Raw genomic sequence first — 10,116 nt, forward strand, 5'->3', positions numbered from 1 at the left:
AATAATAAAAATAACTAAGAAAACCGGGTTCTGCTTGACGTACAAATGGCCATGTTATGCGTTACCTAGTAAGATATATAGGGACATGCGGGTGAAACATCCTCTATTCCTCTTAAAAAACGTCCTCTAAAAAAAATGTTTGTCATAAATCTTCAAAGGTGATGATGTTAAAATTATTTACTTTGCACTAGCTCAATTGATAATTAACTACACATGTGTTTGGGACGTAGGTATAGATTTCAAAACCACACCTTTCCCCACGGATATGTTAATCTGTTAAAAATAATTTTAAACAAACCTAGACTTTATTCAATCAATTTACTCTATTCTGAACTTTCTGTTGACGATTTAAATTCTATTTTACACGACTACGTAGGACGTCGAAACGGCGAAATTTGGGAAAAAAATCGAACCTTCCGACGCACGTATTTATGCTTGTATATAGTAATACCCACTCGACGGCGGCGATATCCTAGGCCTACAAATTTAGCGGGGAACGCGAATACGTCTTCGGCCCGAAAAAAAACGGCAAAAAACGAAGGCATCCGATGTTATTTTGGCAATAGCCGAGATGCTTATATTATATTACTTTATTATTTATTATACCACCATATAGTTTTTAATTATTCGTATCTATACATAACATCCAAGATTGTTATGCAATAACCACGAGGTGTATAACATTATTATAATATTAGTATATAGCTTTTATGATTTCGTAGCCCATACAAGGTTAGGTTAGGTAAATATTAGTATATTATCGTGAATAAAAATAAAAATAAATATCATCTACAAATTCTGAGTCTATGGTAGGGATAAATTATTTTTTGTCGTCCCCCTCCTAAACCACATTCACGATAAAATATATTTCTTCGGACCATCATGAAAAAATAAATGTTAGTAGTAAATTTACTTTGTTATGAGTACCTACTATCGCATGTTTTAGAGTATGTCTTGCTACTGAAAAATTCTTCGAGAAAATCACACAAGCTCTAAGTGTAAAAATGGCCGACATAACGTATTCGAACGTGGACAACGAAATGTCATCTATTCAGAATACGTATTACAATAGCAGCTATCAAACAGGATTATTAAAAGCTAATGATGTCGTTTTACCCGTCTACTACAAAAACTTTGGGCAATGTATAGAAGACATGGACGTCAGAGACGATGACATTTGGGTCTGCAGCTTCATGAAAACAGGTTTCAATTAATTTTACTAAATTATATAAAACTCATTAATTTATAAATAAAGACCGTTTATAATTGCGTTAAAAATACGTCAAAATTGCAATGAAAATATATCAAAATTCCTGTATAAATATTTTAAAATTACAATAAAAAATACATTTAAGTTACATAAAAAATTCATAAAATATATAATTGTTAATTACTTACTTAAATAACATGATGGACTTCAACATATTACAGAATTATAAAATAGTATTATAGAAAAATATTGTAAAAAAGTATTTAAAAATTAAAATATATAATTTGTCTAAATTAAAATATTTATTTATATGCATTTCTAAATAATTGTGTTCTTGAGAATTGTATCGTCTTTTACTTAACGTAGGTATGTTTATAATTTATATAATAAAAAAGTACGTTCTTTACTTATTATCGGTTCATATTTATACAATTTGGCGTTATATCTAAATTACCATTTTGATTTACAGCCATAACCTCAGAATAAGTTTTAATAGTTATATATCTTTCATTTTTTTCTAATACAAATTTAACAACTTTCCCATTGGAATCTGAAATATATCGACTAATAAATTAGTAGTTATTAACGATAAAGTAACACAAAATATTTCAAACGCATGACCTTGAGTTTGAAACAAATTTTTTTTTACTGCATAAATGTGGACTTCTTATTAAGTTAACTTTTTAATCACACTCGCTATACAGACTGCTAAAAATGATCGACGCACCTGACTTGAAACTTTGCGCACTAGGAAACGGTTTTTTTCGGAAAATTTTAGTTTTACTGTCCTAAAAGGCAATGACAGACACAAAAAAAAAACACATAATTATTCATTGTAAAATCAATACATTCATCGCTTCGCTCGGAATCTAAAATGAAACATGGGCCTCTATCAATACTGCGGTTAAACATTTTTTAAATACTGTACACTCTTGTTCAAATAAAATATAAAATATCCATTGTCACAATTTATTTTTTATAAGCATATTTAAAGTATGCTATATAAATATTGATAAAATACGTAAAAAAGACGAAAATTTAAAAATTATTATGAGTTAGAAATTCATAAAAAATTGTATTTTATAATCAAAGATTTGAAAATATAATTCAAGATTCATCATAAGTTTGTCTAACTTTATCAACAAAAAAAAAAATGTCTATAAGAAAGTCAAATTAATTTTTTATGAGAGTTTGAAGTTCAAATTTTTACAATATTAGATATTAATTCGATTTCTCATGTAGCGATTTTCTTATTTTGTTGTAATTCAAAAACGATTTACCGTAGACACTTGATTTTTATGATTTATCTCATATGTTTATTTTATCAATTCCCACACTTGATAAAATTGATATATTTTGAGCTGTTTACGGACAATTTCAAATTTCAATTTTCTAGTTTTTTTTTTCTATAAATATCAATAAAATGTTATTTGTTGAACCAAAAAGAGTGAAAGGCTCCTGATATATTTCTTAAATTGCAGTTGAAAAATATTAATAATACATAAGCACAATTTTTTTTATAAGTATTTAAAGTTCGAATTTTGACAACAATTATCAAATTTAAAATTTAATAATTATTTTGTATAGTTAAAATTTTATAAAATGTTCAACTTTTATATCTAACAATTTAAAATTTAAAACAAGGTTCCACGTAAATAGGTTATATATAAATTACTTTATTCACAATATCATCAAAAATACTTAATAATATCATAGGCTGTCTTCCCTCAGAATCGTTTTTCTTATACAATGATATTATATGATTGAATTCAAATTTAATACCATCCATTACATTGATTCACTTGTAACCTACTGTACAGCAGAGCGACACCCACTTGCCCACCTTTTTACTATTTATTTTATATGAAATTAACTACGTTAGGTTTTATAAAACCTAAAATATATAGTTTAATATGCATTATAAATAAATTATAGTTATAAAATATATTTAGTATTTCATAAAATATTCTAATACAGAAAAAAAAGAAACGATTCCTTTTTAACGGCCTTTTTATGATAAAATACGAAAAACTATCCAATTACAAAGCAGTGTAAAAAATATAATACATTTTAAGAAAAATATGTTTTCAGTAAATAGTAATTAATGTAGTGTATTTCATTATAATATGATTGTTTTATTACCTAAGAGACCAAATCCAACGAGAATGATCAGGACGGGATATTAGAGGTTGTCTGGGGTTACGTATATCGGTATATCCCAGAACTTCGAATATCCATCATCACCGCATGTCGCCATAATGTAGTATTGACGATTTGGATTGAAATCAAAATCTCTGAAATTATTTCAATATTATTATTGTAAGAACATACTACTTTCGAATATTTGAGATCATAAATAAACTGAATATTTACAACATGTACAATATATTTTTTACTATTACTAAAAATAATCTTTATTTTGTATAATATTAAACTATTAAAAAGTACAAACATACAGTTGTACATATTATGGTAAAGAAAAATTGTGACCCACTTGTAACCTACTGTACAGCAGAGCAACATCCACTTGTCTAACTTCTTTTTTATAAATGGTTATATCTAAATAAAAAAAAACGGAATACATTTTAAATCCTTAGCTATAAAAGTTGAACATTTTATAAATATTTAACTACAAAATAGTTTTCAAATTTTCAATTTGATTAATAAAATTGTGACCATGTATTTTTAATAATTTTCAACTGCCATTGTAAATTTGTAACTATATATTAGGAGCTTGTATTAATTTTTCAAGCTTTTTTACCTAACAAATAACATTTTATTGATAGATATTTATAGAAAAAAAATTCATAAAAAATGGTATTTTTATATCTAAACTATTCTAATCTAATAATATCGGTAAACAGCTCAAAACAAGTCAAAATGTTTTAAATATTTTAAGATTTATAAAAAGTCCAAGGTAATTTGTTTTAGAGTTACACCAAAAACCAAATTTCGTCAAAAACCGATTTTACGTAAAAAATTGAGACATAATACCTATATTGTGTTCCAGGAACTACATGGTGCCAGGAGATGACGTGGTGTATTGCAAACGATTTGGACTTCAATGGTGCCAAACAAAGCCTGTTCGAAAGATTTCCTTTTTTAGAGTAATTATTACAATATATATGTGACATACCTATCATTATATTCTGTCCAGCGAAAGAGCTCAACTCTAGCGCGCATCCAAATGAAAGCTCAAACTCTAATTTCTCGCACCATATGAGATCGCTGGTCACGCGCGGACTGCAACTTTTTTTGGTAGCCACCTATAGTTGCTCTCTCTCGCTGGACTGAGTATATTATTATTATATTTATATATTTTATCTACGGACCGTGTTGATTTGATTATAGATTGAGTACTCTCGGAGACTATGAAAAAGCTATACTGGATAAACCGGACATAAAAATACCGAGGTTTTTGTCGAATTCGGTAGAGTTCATAAACGGTTTGAAATCTCCAAGATATATCAAAACGCATCTACCTTACAAACTTCTGCCAAAAAAACTTAGGAATCAATCTACCAAGGCTAAAGTACGACCCATTTGCGTAGTATTTATTGTATAATATTACTATGGGGATAGTTTTTTTTTAATATAATATAACTAATGCATTCAAAATGCTAGTAATGCTGATATTAATATATTATATGCATATAGGTGTATAACTAATTTGCATACCTTTTTTTTTACTGTGTAGGAACTTAGATATCTCATTTTTATATTATTGTAGGAATCTTAATCAAAATCACTGCTATACTCTGTTAAAATTTATTTTTATTTTCGAAAATTCATCATTTTATACTTTTTTGAGTTAAATAAAAAAATATTGATAAAAGTTATTGGACGTGTAATGTTCTCGACAGCTTGGTACCCACTATCGTAGTTCTAATAGTAGATAAGTGGCTGCCGAGAATCGAGATATTATAGTTGCGGGTCGCAGACAATTTGTTTGATGTTGTAGTCGTGGTTGATAATAAATAAAAGACAGTTGTTGTTTTATTGTGAATTTTATTATATTGTTGATAATTTTTCTAAGTCCAAAATATGCTCGTACAGAGTGGCGTGAAGGTGCTTGCACTAATGGGTGGTAGTACACGTCTGAAAACAGGCCGATTCGGGCTCCCTTATATATGAAGTTCCCCGTACCCCTTGCCTATAGCTACTGTATCTCGACTCACGGATGTGATGTGTGTGACCATCGTTCCGGCCCACGCATTTTATGACTTCCAGTATAATTCTGTGTATTCGATTTGATATAATCATTTTTAATTTAATTTTAATATTTTTTATAATGACTATCGTTGCGTACAGTGTTGTAATCAAAATAATCATTCTACTGTTTCATATTTTTATATATTGAACATTGTGGTATACAGAGCAATTATATGGTTCAATGAATTCCTAATATCCGTTTCTCAAACAAGACATTAAAATGTAATATTATTTAATAAACAGAAGGAACCCTTATTTCCGTTTCTATTATCCGATATATGCCGAATTACAGTATAGCTAATCTATAGTATAGTATAATTACTATTATATTACAATGGTGTTGTTAAGTAGTAACTGGCTTACTACAGACGTATGAACCTCGCAACTTATTAATTATTATATATTTAAAATTTTGTGTGATGTACCAAATTACCTAATCCTAAGTCACAAAGGAAATATAATTTATGTTCCTATTAATATTTTATATTATGTAAACGTAAAAAAAAACATTTTTTCTTCAATGAAACCCTAATTCCTAAAAGTAATATAATATAACTTATTATTAATAAGGTATTTAATTTTGTAAATTTATATACATGTTCAAAAAACTATTTTATAAAATCAAGTTCTAAGAAGAAAAAATAAATATAATTTATGTGCCTAACTTTATTTGTACCTGTTTAATTTAATTTAATATAAAGGCATTATGATTCTATATCTATGCTATCTCTATTAACAAAAGCAATTAATATTTCGATATAAAATCTTTTGGCTTAAAGAATTAATGAATTGTTGTACTGGAAAACATTACAAGGAATGCTCAAAATTAAATATAAATTGCTGAAGTACTCCTTGTAATTTTGCGCCACTTTAACCCCTGGGATTTTATATATAATATGTATAAAAGTGTTATTTTAGATTCTGATCAGTTGATCAGTTGACTGAATCGTCTGAATCAGTCGTTAATTACAACGATGAGTGCTTTTCTTTGTGTCTGATGGCACTTTTTGGAGCAGTAAAACTTCTTCAACCTTCAACTTTGTAATAAAATATTATAATATTATAACCTTTCAGATCATATACATGGCCAGAAACGCAAAAGACACTTGTCTTTCATATTTCCACCATTTAACCTTGTTTGGTGAATATAAAGGAAATTTTGAAGAATTCTGTAAACTGTTTGCCTCCGATTCCGGTAAGTAAATTTGTAATAAACTATAAAAGAAAAGTCACATACACTAAGAACGAAAATAAAGTTTGTTATAGTCCGTTTTTTGACCACATTCTTGGCTACTGGAACCGAAGAGATGTTCACAAGTACTATTCTTGAAGTATGAAGACATGAAACAAGTAATTGATCAATCCTTGTTATTATGATCTGCTCATCGTACATATCCCTTTTATATTGTATACATAAAACATATATCCCTTTTTAATAACATTTTACATTTATTTTGATAGGGTCTACGTTCGGTAATTCGACGAACGGCTCAATTTTTAGGCAAAGATATGCTTGACGATCAGCTGTTTGCTTTGGAGGACCACTTAAGTTTTGAAAGCATGAAAAAGAATAAGGCTGTTAATAACGATTTATTTATTGAGTTAGTCTGCAGTACAATGAATTTTTCAATCGGCAAAGGAAGTTTTTTAAGAAGTGGTACTGTTGGAGAGGGCAAAACAAAAATGTCACCAGAGCTTGTGAACATTTTTGACGAATGGGAAGAAAAGTGTTTAAAAGAAAGCGGATTAAAGTTTTTATGAAATTAATTTTGTAGTAACTAAGTATTAGGTACCTATATAGAAAAAATACATACATAAAGTAAGTTCCGTTAGACAATAAAATAAATAAAATACTAAAATGTATATCAAAAAATAATTCATTGAAAATGTATACCTAAGGATTGAAAATGTAAAACAAGGTTCCACGTAAGTTGTTCATACTGTAACCAAAAAATCTAAAAAAATATATTAACACAGTTGTTTTTTAAAGTTACCTATTTGAAGTTCAAGTTTGGGCTAAATTAGATATTTAAACGAAGAACAATGATTTTAGTTTTGTTATAATTTAAAAATATTATTCGTGGTTACTTGAAACTTCTAAGTTATATTACCGTAGCAGTATGGTAGGTATTATATACAAATAATATTAATTAAACTTGCCGGCTACCCTTATTAGTAATAATAATATAAATATTATATAAAATATCCTTGGCTGACAAACTATTTCCGCTCAGAATCTTAAAAATAAATACTATTAGTTACTGTTAAAAAATAATTTTATTAAGGCCCCCCCCCAAAAAAAAAAAAGTACCAATTATCGGTGATGGTGCCTGCCTTTTCCGTTCAATTTCCTTTCATTTCTTTAACACTCGAGAAAGATGCCAGGAGATCCGAAATACTCGTATATCTCTGATAATTGGAATACCGTTATTAATATGTCTTACAATTCATATGGTGACTTTTCCACTTATCTATTTCTAATATTCTTAATGTTACAAAAAACGTTATTGTTACTTCAGAGGAAGATTTATCTATTTCTAATAATGTTAGTGTCACAGACAGTTTAATTAATAAAAGTGAGAAGCGTTGCCGTGCTGCTAGATGTACAGATAGACATCGATGCAACCAAGTCAAGGAAGCTAAAAAAAAAGCCGAGAAAAGCATTATTCGGTCTGAAAATCAATTGCGCAAATGGAAAGGCGAAACACCTGCCAGGTGCTGCAATATAGGTAGAACAAAACTCGATACCTTATTACAGCCACCAGAACCGTTATAACTAAATTTATTATTGAGTCCAGATAACAACAATACTTAAGCCCGGCAACGTCTAGTAATTCAGCTAGTATATAATATTTCTATACTTAAATAAAAACACGGGATAACTATGAGCCATATGGAATGTGGGGTAATTCAATATACATATACATTCCTTATATACACACGTGACATATTCAACACATAAATATAATATTTAACACCTCTCTGATCAGACGTTTAGCAGTGGAAGCTCGCCAGGGGAGGCAAGTGAGGCTGAGCCTCACCTAACTATTGTACAGAAAAAGGAGGTTTATATATTATAGTTATAGTTATTTCCATTCGATTTTAAGAATATTATTTTCAATAATATAATGTACATTTTAAAATACAAAAGCTTTTTGTTATTATGTATTATTTTAATGACAAAAATACAAAATAAATTTATTTTGTCGTAAATAATATGAATTATCATAGTACACATGATTACATACTACATACTTCGTCAATACGAATGTTATCAAAAATCACGACGAAGACGTTCGTTGAGCGATATAACGATCTCGACGAAAGCCGAAGAGTACCGAGAGGCTATAGTAATATAGTAATTAGTAATATTTAGCCGCAGACGAGATGGATGGCCGTACAATAAAAAAAATAAATAATGGTAGAGGAGGAAGTCGGAATTTAAATTTTAAATTTAAATTTTATCTTCCTTAGCTACAATCTCTATTGAGAAGGAGTTCATAAACACTTTATCAAAAAATGATGAAAAATTCTATGAAAAAATAATTGACAAATTTGCATTACTCAAAGACAGAATAATAGATTTAATTTACAAAACATAATATAAAAAAAGATTTATTTTTGTTTTTGTTTTAGTAAATAAGATTTATGTGATAAGTATTTTTTTTTTTATGTATATGACATTTGAAATAAATATTATATGGTTTATTATTTATATGTTTTTAAAGGTTATAGAATTGAATATTAATTGAGTTATATTAAAAGTTAACTAGAAAGTTAACTCATTGTTATATTTTGACAGCATTTTTTCTCCAATACATTTTGAAAATATCTGCCTCACCCCCTCATACGGTTCACGAGCCGCCACTGACGTTTAGTAAAAACAACAAATCAATTATCAGCAGCGCCAGACGACACTCACATTATAAAATCATGAACGCACTGTAATTTGTAACTCATATTAATATATAATACTTCAAGACCTATCCGATCAGACGTTCAGTAAAAGAACACAATAAATTAAACACAGCGGCACCTTTGTCACACCGCACAAAATAAAATCATAGACACATTAATACTTTAACATTACGTTCAATCGATACATACCGACAAGGAAGGGATTACACAAAAATCATTCTATATAAGGATATGACAAAATCTACACAGAAGCCAGAGGAGCCAGATCAGCCCAGCTCATCAGTCCGTCCAAAGGAGCCTCAAGACACAACGCCCACGCCCGTATGCACTACAATATATTTTACGACACCCATGTCATATACCCATAATATGTATATTGTATACCCTTTATATATATATTATTCTAACTATTTTAGACTCTGAGCGGAGCGATGAATGTATTGATTTTACAATGATGTATGTTTTTTTAATTTTTTAATTTTTTTTTGTCTGTCATCACTTTTTACTTTTTAGGACAGTAAAAGTACTTCGATTTTCTTCAACAGTATCTTTTCTGATAGGAAAGTGAATCAAGTTGGTACTTTGAGGAATCAAAAGTAAAATTTTTCTAGTAGTTTTTAAAAGCGCCGTGAAAAACAAAAGAAAAATTAAGGAAAAACTAGAATTTTCACGCAAAATCATTTTTGGCTAAATCGATTTTGGTTTTTGGTGTAACTCTAAAACAAATGACCGCAGATATATATTTTTTTTGAATATTTATATTAGAATTTTCTATA

General features: G+C 28.4%; 1 pseudogene; it reads left to right on the forward strand.

Moving 5' to 3' along the window:
• Positions 1 to 912: 912 nt before the first annotated feature.
• Positions 913 to 9,661, forward strand: LOC132951163 (luciferin sulfotransferase-like; annotated as a pseudogene).
• The last annotated feature ends 455 nt before the right edge of the window (positions 9,662 to 10,116 follow it).

Source organism: Metopolophium dirhodum, chromosome 8, assembly GCF_019925205.1.
Source record: "Metopolophium dirhodum isolate CAU chromosome 8, ASM1992520v1, whole genome shotgun sequence".
NCBI lineage: Eukaryota > Metazoa > Arthropoda > Insecta > Hemiptera > Aphididae > Metopolophium > Metopolophium dirhodum.